Source organism: Anolis sagrei, chromosome 1, assembly GCF_037176765.1.
Source record: "Anolis sagrei isolate rAnoSag1 chromosome 1, rAnoSag1.mat, whole genome shotgun sequence".
NCBI lineage: Eukaryota > Metazoa > Chordata > Lepidosauria > Squamata > Dactyloidae > Anolis > Anolis sagrei.
The window spans coordinates 330,847,996-330,864,309 of NC_090021.1; the positions used below are offsets into that span (position 1 = coordinate 330,847,996).

The 16,314-nt window shown below is 44.6% G+C and overlaps 1 protein-coding gene across 1 annotated transcript in view; it reads right to left on the minus strand.

The window, feature by feature from the left end:
• Positions 1–15,909, minus strand: part of SYNE2 (spectrin repeat containing nuclear envelope protein 2) — a 343,575-nt gene extending 327,666 nt beyond the window's left edge. Inside the window, exon 1 of the mRNA XM_067468497.1 lies at positions 15,540–15,909. The gene's annotated coding sequence lies outside the window, so the exon portion shown is untranslated. The remainder of the gene's footprint in view (positions 1–15,539) is intronic.
• Positions 15,910–16,314: the final 405 nt, after the last annotated feature.

Below are 16,314 nucleotides of genomic sequence, written 5' to 3' on the forward strand. Positions count from 1 at the left end.
ATTATTCACTATGCAATTTTGCTGAAAAATGATCATATATTCTTATTTGAGGACCCAGAGATCCCTAGAGAATTCTTCTCTCTAGAAATCTCTAGGTCTTCAAGCATGATGTGAGGAAGTTGTTCATGGAGTCACACTGGCGGAATGAGAGATAACAATTTAATAAAATCCTCAAAAAGTCAAAACCATCAATTTGGAGGGACGATTACACTTTACAGTAGCAATCTTGAAACTACAGGAAATATAATCATCACCATTTTTAATTTACAATTGATTAAGGTCATGTTTCACAAATGCTCAAACTTAATGACTAGGATGCAGAATAATGGCTTCAAACTACAAGAAAGGAGATTCCATCTGAACATGAGGAAGAACTTCCTGACTGTGAGAGCCGTTCAGCAGTGGAACTCTCTGCCTCGGAGTGTGGTGGAGGCTCCTTCTTTGGAGGTTTTTAAACAGAGGCCAGATGGCCATCTGCCAGGAGTGCTTTGAATATTCCTCCTTCTTGGCAGGGGGCTGGACTGGATGGCCCATGAGGTCTCTTCCAACTCTATGTTTCTATGATTATATGATTCTATGGTGGCGCAGCACATTAAATTGCTGAGCTGCTGAACTTGCTGACCAAAAGGTCAGTGGTTTGAATCCAGGGAGCAGTGTGAGCTCCCACTGTTAGGCCCAGCTTCTGCCAATCTAGCAGTTCGAAAACATGCAAATGTGAGTAGGTCAATAGGTACCGCAGAAAGGTAATGGCACTCCATGCAGTTATGCTAGCCACATGACCTTGGTGTTTTCTATGGACAACACTGGCTTTTTGGCTTTCAAGTAGAGATGAGCACCACCCCAAAAACACCTGGAGGGCCAAAGTTTATCCAGGGCTGTATTAGAAAATCTCAAAATTGCCACAGAGGTATTCTCTTAGGACATGACTGGAGTTAATGTCAGGGGAAAACCTTTACCTTTTATCACCATCATAATTTCCTGATTTCTTTTCACTTCTTGTATTTCTATCTCTCTTCCCCATTTTCTCCCCACACTCTAACCCTTTCCCTGGAAAAATGTGGGACACTGTCATCATATTTGCTTAAGATTAGGCTGCCAACAAATGGGTCAATGGTTAGCTTTACCATTACTATACAGTTCTCTACATTCCAGTGGCAGACAGGTGTGTCCAGGTAGGTCATCATGCTTCCTTCAGGTCCTTCCCTTTTCTGGCTAAAAAAGCACCTCAGGAGCAGGTGGAGATATACATCAGACCAAGCATTTGTGGTGTAATGAGAAATACACCTGTTTTTGCAAAAAATATAATTACGTTAGGAGCTGAAGACTGGCTATAAATTTTAATGAGGAAATGATATCACCCTGGGGCCCTGTTGGCTTACGAAGTGTCAACAAACGTCTTCAAGAAATAAATAAGATTAGGCTCTTCATTCCACCCAGACACTCCCAACATTGCCGCCAGCGTTGCCAGCTAACCAGCCTGGCTTTCTATTGAGGCTTTAAAGGTATGAACTCCCCCCACCCCCCGCCCCTGAAAAAAGATTAAAATTTTCATAACAACAGAAATAAACAACGAACACAACTAATCCTCAAACTGAGCCTGGTATAATTTTGTGCTCTTTTGGGGTGGGGGTGAGCTTTAAATGTAATTCTAATTGCAGTTATTCTATTTTAACTGTATTCTAACTTTATAGCTATATCCACAAATATTTAATTGGTTTTTTATATTATTTTTGTATTTGCCTTATTTTAGAGGTTTATTAGTTTATAGGATATGATTGTTGGCTTCCTTGAGAAAGGCGGGATAGAAATAAAGGTAGCAACAACAACAATGGGTTGCTGTGATTTTTCCAGGTTGTATGTTCCAGAAGCAGACAGGAGTTCTTTCTCCCACCCTGGACGTTCCACAGATATATAAACCCCATTTTCCTAGTTTTCAACAGACCTCTCAACCTCTTATGGTGCCTGCCATAGATGCAGGTGAAATGTCAGGAGAGAATGCTTCTGGAACATGGTCATACAGTCCAGAAAACTCAGAGTAACTCAGTGATTCCGGCCATGAAAGCTTTTGACAATGATAATAATGTCCTGTTATGAACCATCACGAAGCTTAAGATCGTCAGGAGAGGCCCTGCTCTCGATCCCACCACTTTCGCAAACGCAGTTGGTGGTGATGAGAGACAGGGCCTTCTTGGTAGAGGCCCCCCGTCTGTGGAACTCTCTCCCTAAGGACATCAGGTTGGCCACCTCCCTCCTGTCCTTTAGAACATAATTGAAGACTTGGCTTTGGGACCAGGTGTTCGATTAGTGGACAGCGGCAATTGGAAAGAAACTTAGGATATATGCGGCATTGGATTTACCCTGATTTGGATTTGAATTTAATTGCCATGTTTAATTTATTGTTTAATGAATTGTATGATGTATTTTTAATGATTTTTAATGTTTTAAATGTAATTTTTGATTGTTTATATGCTGATGATCAAGGGTCTGGAGAACATGCCCTATGAGGAGCGGCTTAAGGAGCTGGTCATGTTTAGCCTGAAGAAGAGAAGGCTGAGAGGACATATGATAGCCATGTATAAATATGTGAGAGGAAGCCACAGGGAAGAGGGAGCAAGCTTGTTTTCTGCTTCCCTGGAGACTAGGACACGAAACAATGGCTTCAAACTACAAGAAAGGAGATTCCATCTGAACATGAGGAAGAACTTCCTGACTGTGAGAGCCGTTCAGCAGTGGAACTCTCTGCCCCGGAGTGTGGTGGAGGCTCCTTCTTTGGAAGCTTTTAAACAGAGGCTGGATGGCCATCTGTCAGGGGTGATTTGAATGCAATATTCCTGCTTCTTGGCAGGGATTGGACTGGATGGCCCATGAGGTCTCTTCCAACTCTTTGATTCTATGATTCTATGATAGCATCATTTGATGCTTGTTTGAGGCCGCCCTGAGTCCCCATTAGATGGGAGAAGGGCGGGGTAGAAATGCATGAAATAAATAAAAATAACTAATAATAAATTAGAAAAGGGATCTCCAGAGGTCGTTTTGCCAGTTCCTTCCTCTGAAACACACTCTACAATAAACACCCGGTGGCATCCCATCCATGAACTTACCAGGGCCGATCCTGCTTAGCTTCCAAGCTCAGACAGGATCTTTTGGGAGGAAAATCTTGTCCTCTATTCATCTCAGGCCCCTATTAAAAGCACGGTGACCAAACATGGTTGAAAAACTGGCCATCTTGTTTTCTCTCACATCTTAAATTACAAGTCCAAGTGAACGATTTCAACAAAGGACGCTTTTCTCGGCCCTTTATTTCCATGCCAGGAAGAAGCTGCACCTGCTCAATTTTGCATGTCAGGCACAGAAGCGAGCACATTTCAAAAGTTGGCAATTCCGTTTGGACGGCAGAAGAAAATTATGCTTCTAACTATCTACACATGTAATGCAAATTTAATGATACTGCAGTTATATCTGTGAACGTTTAGGGTTCATCTCAAAAGGGATTCATTCACATTCATTATATTTAATGCTCTCCAAGCAGGGCATTTGTTCTGCTTTTTCCTCTCCAGTTTGGCTCAATCCCAGGCAAGAAATCCAGCTCATACAATGCCGTTTATGGAATTCGTCGTTAAGGCGGGGTTTCCCAAGACTCCTACGACTTTCTAACATTTTTATGTTCTCTTATCTAAATTAAGGACACATTAATCCAATTGTACTACAAGATTTTTTACAACCCAAGACAAAAAGTCCTAAGTCAGAGTTGATTCAACTCAAGAGAGTGAAACATTAACAAACTTAGTTAGTTCCTGCTTTGTAATGCAAGGAGAGGCCTGCCAACAACTAATGACAGAAAGTATTTTAAGATCATTAAGTCACCCAGTAACGCTGTTTGCTTCTTCAATTGTTCCATTGTGCCTGGATTTGAATACTCTTTTCAGAGGTCCAGTTCAGGTTTTAACGGTCATGGCTTCTAATCCATGTTTTCAAAATCAGAAATATGTTCTACGAGTATATTTTAGAATGTCTATCTCCTTTTTCTTTCTTTCCTCCCTTGCATGCAACCTTCAACTCCCCGCCTCATTTTATTCTCATCCTGTGGCTGGTTGAAGTCTTTTTTTTTTTTAACAGCACTTGCATTGGGGGAATGGTGAAAAGGAGTGGAAAAATCAGATTTTCAGAGTCAGGCTACTATGGACCAGGACACAAGGGAGCAATGGATTCAAGTAGCAGAAAAAGCTATTCCACCTAAACATTAGGAAGAAGTTTCTGATGGTAAGAGCTGTTTGGCAGTGGAATATGCAGCCTGATAAGAGTGGTAGAGAGACTCCTTCTTTGGGGGCTGTTCAAACAGTCTGGATGGCCATCAGTCAGGAGTGTTTTGATTGGGTTGTTGTGTGTTTTGTTGGCTATATGGCCATGTTCTAGAAGCATTCTCTCCTGATGTTTTGCCTGCATCTGTGACAAGCATCTTCAGAGTTTGTGGGGTCTCACAACCTCTGAGGATTCTTGCCATAGATGCAGGCAAAATGTCAGGAGAGAATGCTTCTAGAACAAGGCCATATAGCCCACAAAACATACAACAACCAAGTGATTTCAGCCATGAAAGCCTTTGACAATACAGAGTTTTGATTGTGTATTTTTATGGGGTAGATGGGAGGCATCTGGGTGGCATTTGAGGTCTCTTCTAACTCTGTGATTATTTATTTATTGTGTGAGAAGCAAATTGAGAATACAGTTATAATGTACAGAAAAACCACAAACAACGTTACAAACTTGGCATTGTACTAAATGTCTTTTGACCAGAAGCTGACCACTTGGAGTGCCTCTGGTGTCACTGTGAGAAGGTCCTCCGTTGTGCATGTGGTGGGGCTCAGGCTGCCTTGTAGTAAGTGGTCTGTGGTTTGCTCTTCTCCACACTCGCATGTTGTGGACTCTACTTTGTAGCCCCATTTCTTAAGGTTAACTCTGCATCTTGTGGTGCCAAAGCAGTCTGTTCAGCATCTTCCTAGTTGTCCACCCTTCTGTGTGCCCAGGAGGGAATTTCTCATCCAGTCTCAGCCACTGACAGGTTCCAGGTTTTAGCCTGCCACTTTTGGACTCTCGCTTGCTGAGGCGTACCTGTGAGTATGGTTCTATGATTCTACAGCATGTCTGCAGCAAACAATTCAATACAGCAAGCAACCCAATTGATGAGAGACCTTGCAAACTCACGATTGACAGCAAAGTACCAAAACTCTGATGACAAGTACCAAAGAACCTGCATTCTACTGCCCCCTTTTCAATAACAGGATTTTCAGATCTATTCTACAGTAGACTCTCCTATGTTAGAATCCTTCCATCCATATCTCCAAATCTCTTATTCCTACCATAATGTAAGAATGTGACACTGTTCAGGCAATTTTTCAGGTTGAACATTATCCGGTGTTTAGAAAGGTCTGCCTCACACACTCTTCTCTACAGTGTCTCCATTTTAAAATATTTGCTTTTATTGCTTTACTATTTTGCACTTATTAGAATCATAGAGCAGTAAGCGACGACAAGCACCATCCACTCCAACTCGCTGCCACAACTGTGGAATCCATATCTACTGTTTCACTTATCCTCGCCATGGCAAAGTAGTGTTTCTAAGACTTTGTTGGGTCTTCCAGATGAATCATAGAATCGTAGAGTTGGAAGAGACCTCGTGGGCCATCCAGTCCAACCCCCTGCCAGGAAGCAGGAAAATTGCAATTAAAGCACCCTGACAGATGGCCATCCAGCCTCTGTTTAAAAGCCTCCAAAGAATGAGCCTCCACCACACTCCAGGACAGAGAGCTCCACTGCTGAACAGCTCTCACAGTCAGGAAGTTCAGGTGGAATCTCCTTTCCTGTAGTATGAATAACTGGTATGCGTCTTCCAGAAATTACCATACAGGAACACTGGAAGACCTAACAATCCATGTACCCACAGTTTCACGTAACTGTGATCCGCCTAGGAATATACCCTCCACGGATATAAGGGTCTTGCTATATCTAACAGACTATAATAAAACAGAGAAATAACATTTTCTATTAACTAATTATTATAATTATTGACTGAAGAGATGTTAAGAGTGGCTCATTTACTAAATTTCTGCTTCAGTGCCACAGTACACAACATCCTGTTTCCTTCCTGTAGCTTAATCTTGCATTTAATATTCCCCAATTTAGGATATAGCTCACAGGCATTAACCCCATAGTATCTCAAGCTATTTCCCATTCACTTTCTATCTCTCATGTCATCTCTCTGGACATAAAGAGGCTACACCAGGCATGAACAAACTCTAGCCCTCCAGGTGTTTTGGACTTCAACTCTCACAATTCCTAACAGCCTACCTTTTTAGCAGCATCAAGACAAGGTGAAAAAAGATTGGAGAGTTACAGACTTTCAGTCGGGGTTTGTAGCAGTGCATCTGGAATAGCAATGCAATAACAATGTGAGCTGGGAAAGAATGGGAGTTTACATAGGGACCACCAAACGCAGTGCCCAAACATGAATCAAGGAACATGAAAGGCACTGCAGACTACTTCTACAGAGAAGTCAGCCAAAGCAACCTGATGAACCAACCTGGACACAGAATATTATTTGAGAACACAGAAATGCTGGACCACTCTCTCAATCACATCAGGCTACACAGAGAAGCCACTGAAATCCATAAGCATGTGGACAATTTCAACAGAAAGGAGGAAACCATGAAAATGAACAAAATCTGGCTACCAGTATTTAAAAAGTCTAAAATTGTAACAATAAAACAACACTCAAACACAGGGGAACTCCAGAGAGGAAACAATCAGGGACAGCTAATCAACAAAAGATTCCCTCAGGCACTAACAAGCCACACCAAAAGACTGCCAGACTAATCAAATGCTAATCAAGGTGGCCAATTGAAACATTCACACCTAGATTCAACAGACAAGTGTTCTTTCTCCCACCCTGGATATTCCACAGATATATAAACCCAATTTTCCTAGTTCCAACAGACCTCACAACCTCTGAGGATGCCTGCCATAGATGTAGACAAAATGTCAGGAAACAATGCTTCTAGAACATGGCCATATAGCTCAGAAAACCTACAACAACCCAGTGATTCCAGCCATGGAAGCCTTCTACAATACAATGGGAGTTTACTTTAGCTAATCCAACTGCAGCTGTGTGTGCTTACTTACAACATGAATGGTGAACAGCAGCTATCTCCAAAACTACTTTGTTTCTATTTTGTGCCTTCAAATAATTTCCGAACTATGGCAAACCTAACTATCATACAGTTTTCTGACCTAACTATCATTCAGTTTTCCAATGGGTTTTCATGGCCAAAAAGGGATTTGAACCTTGGTCACTAAAGTCAAATTCCAACACTTAAACCACTACACCATGCTGGCTTATAAGCCAGCAAAAAGAGAGAGAAGAGGAGAAAGGGCTGGGCTTCAGCACAGCAGGTTAACCACCAGCTACAGTAAATCCTGCCAATTGGCACCTGTATTGGGGTGAGCTCGTGGCCTTTTACTCAGCTTCTGCCTACCTAGCAATCTGAAAACAGCATGTGAGTAGATAAATAGGTACTGCTTTAAAGCAGGGAGGTATTTTAGGAACCCAAAAGGAAATACCAGAAGAAATGCCGACAATTCGATCAAGAAGGAAGTTTATGAACAAAGCTCTTTGGTAGGGAAGATGGAGCGACAGCACCCCACTGTGGCTGGTACCGAGCACAGCCTCCAAGATGCTGAAGAAGGGGAAAGCCTATATATACATCTATCTATATACATTTGTCTGTCTTGTCAGTGTATAATGGCATTGAATGTTTGCCATATATGTGTTCTGTGATCTGCTCTGAGTCCCCTTCAGGGTGAGAAGCGCAGAATATAAATATTGTAAACAAATAAATAAAGCTGATAAACCTGCCTCATAAGCTATCCCCAGCATGTTAAAAAAGCACAGATCTATCGGTGTGACCACCAAATTGAAATCAAATGAAATGTAGGGTCTGACAAAAGAAATACAGCCATCCCTGGATGTATTTTGAAAGACGCTTTCATGTGGTCTTTAGGTTAAACAAAAGATGTTTTACTCATGCAATTCCTATCTGATCTGGATATTTCTTTTCACACATACATTTGTAGTTGTAGTTTCTAACAGAAAGTTTGCTGGAACATGTTGAAGTGTTCTTCTTTTCTGTGAACATATGTTGGACATACCAAAGAATCTCAGCTAGTGATTTATAGATTGCTATAACATGTTTGTATAGATCATGAAGAAGTTTGGATCCCGCTTAAAGAAAAGAGTATTCCTCAACATTTGGTTGTCATCCTGATGTATAATGTATACTCAGAACACAAGAACAGTTAGATATTGAGAAGCAAAATGGCTTTAAATTGCTGGGGGTAGGGTCATCAAGTCTGCATTTGATCACTCTCCCTGTTTAATTTGCACACTGAAGACATTATATCGTTATATATAATGCAATATTAGATCTCTGCCCTTTCTACACTGCCATATAATCCAGAATATCAAACCAGAGAATCCAGATTATCTGATTTAAACCGCATTATATTAGTCTACAACTATCGAAGAGCTCTATTCTTCCTAATATTTAGGTGAAACCTCTTTTCCTCCAATTCTGCTAAAGAGCCCATTTCCAGGGACACAATTCTAGGTATATCAGTAATTGTCCTTTAGAGCAGAACAAAAGAGTATCATTATAGTATTATGAGAAGTAAACAGGCATTGACATCTCTGGCCCATCCTCTATTTGGATATCAGCTAGCAAGCCAATGCCTTAAATCAATAAATAGCTTCTTAAGCTCTACAGAGATACTTGCAGGAACACCTCAGCAAGCAAGAGTCCAAAAGTGGCAGGCTAAAACCTGGAACCTCAATCAGTGGCTGATACCGGATGAGAAACTCCCTCCTGAACACACAGAAAACTGGGCGACATGGAAGGCGCTGAACAGACTATGCTCTGGTATCATGAGATGCAGAGCCATCTTAAGAAATAGGACTACAAAGTGGAGTCTGCGACATGTGAGTGTGGAGAAGAGCAAACCACAGACCACTTACTACAATGTGGACTGAACCCCACCACATGCACAATGGAGGACCTTCTTACATGGACACCAGAGGCACTTGAAGTGGCCAGCTACTGGTTGAAGGAAATTTAGTACAATGGCAAGTTTTTAACTTTGTTTGTGGTTTTTCTATACATCATAACTTAATTTGCTTCGGACACAATAAATAAATCCCATTGGAAAGGGATATGAGCTGTGGGAAGAGACTTGGAGAATGGACCCAATACTAGGATTAGGTCCAGGTTAGAAGCATCCAAACCTAAGAGGAAAAATAAACCAGGTGCGTGAAGTTGTTGTCTTCTGTGTTCTCAGTTCCAACTGTGTCCCCAGTGAAAGCACATGCTCTATCTAGGCCAGGAGCAGGAAAGATTTTCTTGGTAAGTTGGCCACATAAATCGGAAACAGCATGTCTTGAACGATGTTCACTTTGGGATTTAATTATATACTTTTAGAAATGAGGAACTGATTCAGTTTCCTCGCAGCTGAACTTCCAAGCAGAAGTCTGACAAGATCTTCATCATTAGATACTAAAGCCAGTATTATCCAAGACATGCAATTTCAAATTTTTGTGTATGTTTGTAAAAGCTCAACAGTGTACAAATCTGACAGGAAGAAAATAAAGTCAATTGAAATGTGTTTTTGGAACACTACATGGACTGCTAAAAGGCAAATGAATGGGTCCATTAGATGTGAGAATGGCTTTGGTTGAGTATTCCTATATGGCAGAATGGGGCCGGAACGTCTTTGGGTGTAACTTCCAACTCTAAGTTTCTATGATTCTATTACATTTTCATTAAACAAATCAGAGATGGGGGTAGGGTTCTGTGGAAATTAAATTGAAGGATTCAGAAGACATTTAATTTCCACAGAACCCTTTGACCAAAAAAAAATATGGGACTGCTGCTCTAAGTTGACATGGGAGGAATGGTCCCAGTGCATGCATTTCTTAAATTGATCTATATAACAAATCTCCTTACTAACATATGGAAACTATTTCCCTGACTTTGTCATTCCAAAAAGCAGGCATATGCTTCCCCATCCACTCTAAGCCCCATGAAACCCCGTAAAAACCCCATCCTTTTAAAACTCATTCCCCATTTTCAGTGAGGACCTAACAGCTGTATTCCAACAATGCTCCCATTTCCGGTGTCCTCCTCCACAGCTGCCTGCTCCACAGCACCAAACACAATCTCACAGCATCTCCTCCCTGCAAATACTCCTTGAGACTGAAACAATAAAACAAACCACAACATTAATAAAACAAACTACATAAAAACTCCAACCATCACCCAAGTCAAAAAAGAAGAACCATTAAAGCCCTGGCAGACCGTGCAAAAATAATCTGTGAACCCCACCTCCTCCAAGATGAACTGAACCACCTCAACTGGGCTCTACAGGCCAATGTAAAGCCCAGTTTAGGTGGACTTTACATTGGCCCCCAGTGAACCCCACCTCCTCCAAGATGAACTGAACCACCTAAACTGGGCTTTACAGGCCAGACTCCACCTCAGATATAAGAAGAGATGCAAAACTGAGAACAACCCACAAGAATAAAGACAAAGATCCACCCAGAGGAAAAGTATTCTGGCCATACATCAAGGGAACCACTGACCACTTAGGGAAGCTGGTGAGGAAACACAACGTACAAACTATCTACAGACTCACTAAGAAAATCCAACCAATGCAACATTCAGAAAGGGACAAGAGGGATCCTCTCGCTTCTGCAGGAGTCTACCGTGTACCATGCATCTGTGGACAAGTCTACATAGGGACCACTAAACGCAGCAGCATTGCCCAAACACAAATCAAGGAACATGAAAGGCACTGCAGACTACTTCATCCAGAGAAGTCAGCCATAGCAGAGCACCTGATGAACCAACCTGGACACAGGATATTATTTGAGAACACAGAAATGCTGGACCACTCTCACGACCACCATGTCAGACTACACAGAGAAGCCATTGAAATCCACAAGCATGTGGACAATTTCAACAGAAAGGAGGAAACCATGAAAATGAACAAAATCTGGCTACCAGTATTAAAAAAACCTCTAAAATTGAAACAGTAAATAAAGGACAACACTCAAACACAGGGGAACTCCAGACAAGAAACAATCAGGAACAGCTAATCACCTCTCAACCAAAGATTCCCCCAGGCAGTAACAAGCCACACCTAAAAGCTGTCAGGCCATCAAATGCTAATCAAGATGGTCATTGAGACATTCACACTTAGCTCCAACACAAAAGAGTTCTTTCTCCAACCCTGGACTTTCAACTGCAGTGGTTCTCAACCTGGGGTTCCCAGGCCAAAAAGCCTTCAACTCCCAGAAATCCTAACAGCTGGTAAACTGGCTGGGATTTCTGTGAGTTGTAGGCCAAAAACATCTTGGGACCTCGGGTTGAGAACCACTGTTCCACAGATATATAAACCCAATTTTCCTAGTTTCCAACAGACCTCACAACCTCTGAGGATGCCTGCTGTAGATGCAGGCGAAATGTCAGGCGAGAATGCTTTTACAACATAGCCATATAGCCCAAAAAACCTACAACAACCCAGTGATTCAGCCATGAAAGCCTTTGACAATACATTAAACTACAACATTGCAAAACAACACCACATGCTTCGTTGTTGCTGCTGTTTTGGTTCCAATATCTACTCCCTAGAGCCCTGGATCTAGGCAAGGTTTTGTCTCCTTGGAAAACTCTCCCATAAGGAAGAGTACAGATGACTGGGGGACTTGATGCCTCATTAAGTGAAATGTAAGGTACTACACCTAGGCAGAAAGAAATTAAATGCACAGATATCTGCTTTGAACCCAGTTATCTGAGTCCGCACTACCATAACATTGAAAAAACCAAGGTTCTGTTACAGCAGACACCAGCCAACCCCTCTCCAATGCCAGTGATACAGCTTAATGGTGTAACATTAGAAAATGTTGACCATTTCCGGTACCTTGGCAGCCACCTCTCCACCAAAGTCAACATCGACACCGAAATACAACACCGCCTGAGCTCTACGAGTGCAGCATTTTTCCGAATGAAGCAGAGAGTGTTTGAGGACTGGGACATCCGCGCTGCCTCCGGAAAATCCTGCAAATCTCTTGGGAAGACAGGCGGACAAACGTCAGTGTGCTGGAAGAAGCAAAGACCACCAGCATTGAAGCAATGGTCCTCCACTACCAACTCCGCTGGACCGGCCACGTTGTCCGGATGCCCAACCACCGTCCCCAAAGCAGTTGCTCTACTCCGAACTCAAGAACGGAAAACGAAACGTTGGTGGACAGGAAAAGAGATTTAAAGATGGGCTCAAAGCCAACCTTAAAAACTCTGGCATAGACACTGAGAACTGGGAAGCCCTGGCCCTTGACCACTCCAGCTGGAGGTCAGCTGTGACCAGCAGTGCTGCAGAATTTGAGGAGGCACGAATGGAGGGCGAAAGGGAGAAGCGTACCAAGAGGAAGGCGTGTCAAACCAACCCCGACCGAGACCGCCTTCCACCTGGAAACCACCTGGAAACCAATGCCCTCACTGCGGAAGAAGATGCAGAGCAAGAATAAGGCTCCACAGCCACATACGGACCCACAAGAATATTGGAAGACAATCATCCTCGGAAAACGAGGGATCTCCTAAGTAAGTAAATATTCCAGTACAAAGCAGATAATGTGAGATTTTATTCAGCTGTGTGGAAGGCCCTAGGATACGAAGCAATGGATGAGTGTCAGTGGAATGTGCTGCTTCAGGGTGTGGTAGAGCCTCCTTCTCTGGAGGTTTGCAAGCAGCAGCTGGGTGGCCAAGCTGGGATGCTTGGAAGGCAGGCATGTCCCTGCATGTCCTGCCTGGAGGGCCCTTGGGGTCTTCTTCCAATATGATGACTCCATGGTCCTATTTAAACATGACTGCCCTCCTTCAGAATAATGCAGGCATGGGCAAACTTTGGCGCTCCTTCTAGGTGTTTTGGACTTCAACTCCCACCATTCCTAACAACCTCAGGCCCTTTCCTTTTGCCCCTCAGCCGCTTAAGTGGCTGAGGGGCAAAAGGAAAGGGCCTGAGGCTGTTAGGAATGGTGGGAGTTGAAGTCCAAAACACCTAGAACAGTGTTTCTCAACCTGGGGGTCGGGACCCCTGGGGGGTCATGAGGAGGTGTCAGAGGGGGTTGCCAAAGACCATCAGAAAACATAGTATTTTCTGTTGGACATGAGGTTTCTTTGTGGGACGTTTGGCCCAATTCTATCGTTGGTAGGGTTCAGAATGCTCCTTGATTGTAGGTGAACTATAAATCCCAGAAACTACAACTCCTAAATGCCAAGTTCTATTTTCCCTAAACTACAACAGTGTTCACATTTGGGCATATTGAGGATTCGTGCCAAGTTTGGTCCACATCTACATCATTGTTTGAGTCCTCAATGCTCTCTGGATGTAGGTGAACTACAGCTCCAAAATTCAAGGTGATTGCCCACCAAACCCTTCCAGTATTTTCTGTTGGTCATGGGAGAACTGTGCGCCAAGTTTGGTTCAATTCCATAATTGGTGATGTTCAGAATGCTCTTTGATTGTCGGTGAACTATAAATCCCAGCAAGTACAACTCCCAAATGACAAAATCAATCCCCCCACCTCAACCTCACAAGTATTCAAATTAGGGCATATCGGGTATTTGTGCCAAATTTGGTCCAGTGAATCAAAATATATCCTGCATATCAGATATTTACATTACGATTCATAGTGGTAGCAAAATTACAGTAGCAACGAAAATAATTTTATGGTTGGGGGTCACCACAACATGTGGAACTGTATTAAGGGGCCGCAGCATTAGGAAGGTTGAGAACCACTGGCCTAGAAGGAGGCCAAAGTTTGCCCACCCTGGAATAATGGATGTGAGTAGATACTCAACACTCTGGGCAATGAATTCAAACTACAGGACAAGAGCTCCCATGTAAACATTAGGAAGAACTTCCTGATGGTAAGAGCATGGGAGTGTGATGGCATCTCCAGAGGTTGTTAAGCAGAAGGCGGTTGGGTGGCCATCCATCCAGAGAGCTCGGGCTGGCATCCCTGCGTGGCCAAAGGGGGGGTCGGGTTGGGTGGCCCTAGGGTTTCCCCCTCCCACCTCCCTTCCGGGCGCCCCAACACCTCTGGAAGGAGAACAAAGGCGGCTCCAGACAACAAAGACCGCCAGGTAGAAGCCGCGGCCAATCAGAGGGCAGGAGAGGCGTGGCCCCGCCCCACAGGGGGAGGAAGGGGTGGGAGGGGGAGCCCAATGAGAGGGGAAACCCTCTCCAAGAAAGAATGGAAGGAAGGAAGAAAACATCCCTGTCGGGTGATGCACGCAGCCCTCCAACCCAAAGAGAGGAGGACAATCCCTCTCTTCCCAAGAAAAGAAAGGGGAAGGGGTGTCCTTTCTCCATCGTTTCCCTCTTTCATGCCCTGTTAGTCCACTTTCCCGCCTAGAAGGGCTCTCTGTCCGCTTTGCTGAAGGAAGGAAAGAGAAGGAGAAGATGGAAGGAATGAGAAGGAAGGAAAAAGGAGAAGCAGAGGGAAGGAAGGAGAAGCAGAAAGAAGGAAGAAGCAGAAGGAGGAGAAGGAAGGAAGGAATGAGGAGGAGGATGAAGGAATGAATGAGAAGGAGGGAGGGAGAAGCAGAAGGAAGGAAGAAGGAGGAGGTGGAGGAGGAAGGAAGGAAAAGAGAAGTAGGAAGGGGAAGGAAGGAGAATTAGAAGGAAGGGGAATGAGAAGGAAGGATGGAGAAGCAGAAGGAAGGAAGGAGAAGAAAGGGCAGTGAAGGAGGAGGGAGGGAGGAGAAGCAGAAGGAAGGGGATGGAAGGAAAAGCAGAAGGGAAGAAGGAGAAGGAAGGACAGAGAAGTAGAAGGAAGGAGGAGAAAGGAAGGAAAAGCAGAAGGAAGGAGGAGAAGGAAAAGCAGAAGGAAGGAGGAGAAGGAAGGAAAAGCAGAAGGAAGGAAGGGGATGGAAAGAGAAGCAGAAGGAAGGAAGGGGAAGGAAGGAAAAGCAGAAGGAAGGAAGGAGGGGGGAGGGAAGGAGAAGAAGGAAGGCTGTAGAAGAAGAAGGAAGAGAAGCAAGGGAGGAGGAGGAGGAGGAAACTGAGAAGGAGAAGAAGGGAGGGAGGGATGAGAAGGATGGAAGGAAGGCAGGAGGAGAAGGGAAAGGAAGGAAGGAGAAGGAAGGAACAGGAAAAGAAGGATGGAAGCTTTCTCCTGTCTCTGTCTCTCTCCCGCTGCTTAAGCTTCCAAGTATAAAGAAGCAACGCAAAAGGGAAGATGAAGGAGAATCAATCCACATTCCTTCGCTTGAGCTGGTTGCGCTTTCGCCTTTTGTTTCCCCAAAGTTGGTCGGTTTCTGCCTAAATGAGCGAGGGGAGGGCAGAGGGAGAGAAAGGCGGGCCAAGAAGAAGGCTACCGAGGCGCATCCCTCCCAAACGCAGCCCCTCCGCCAAGAAGAAGAGCAGGCGGGACTCACGGTTTGTCTCCAGGCTCCAGAAGGCGCTCCTCTCTCCTTATATTGTAGGGAACCTCCTGGAGTCCGTCCTCTCCCGCCTCGCTCGCTGGCTTGCTCTCTTTCCCTCCCGGCTTTGGCTTCAGGAGCGGCAACTCCGCCCCAGCTGCGCTTCCTCCGGTTCCAAGCGCAAAGACGAGAACGAGGAGGAGGAGGAGGAGGGCGGCCGTTTGGGAAAGCCTGAATATTGCCCTGCCTCCAAGGGAAGGGAAGGGAAGGGAAGGAGCGCCGAAAGCAAGGAGCCTCCCCCTCTCTCCCTCCCTTCCTGGCTTCCTCCCTCCCTCCAGGGCTGGGCCTGAAGGGGCTTTTCCTCTCCTCCTCCTCCTCCTCTTCTTCCTCTCCTCCCTCCCCCTGGATATCTGGGCAAACAAACAAACAGCACGTGGCTGAGGGCGAGGAGAGCCCGCCTCCGAGGGCGAAGGGGAGGGCACCTGCCGGTGGGCAGCCAAAGGCATGATGCCTTGCCACCGCTTGCACTGCCATCGGCACAACAAGCAGCAGCTCCAAGCCAGAACTCTTCATTACTCAGGGTGTATGTTTGTCCCACAAAGGCTCCTCCGTGTCTCGATGGATCTGCACCAAACTTGGCATACAGGACTTTTCATTGTTGTTCATTCGTTCAGTCGCTTCCAACGCTTCCTGACCTCATGGACCAGCCCACGCCAGAGATCCCTGTCCGCCATCATCATCCCCAGCTCCTTCAGAGTCAAGCCAGTCACTTCAAGGATGCCATCCATCC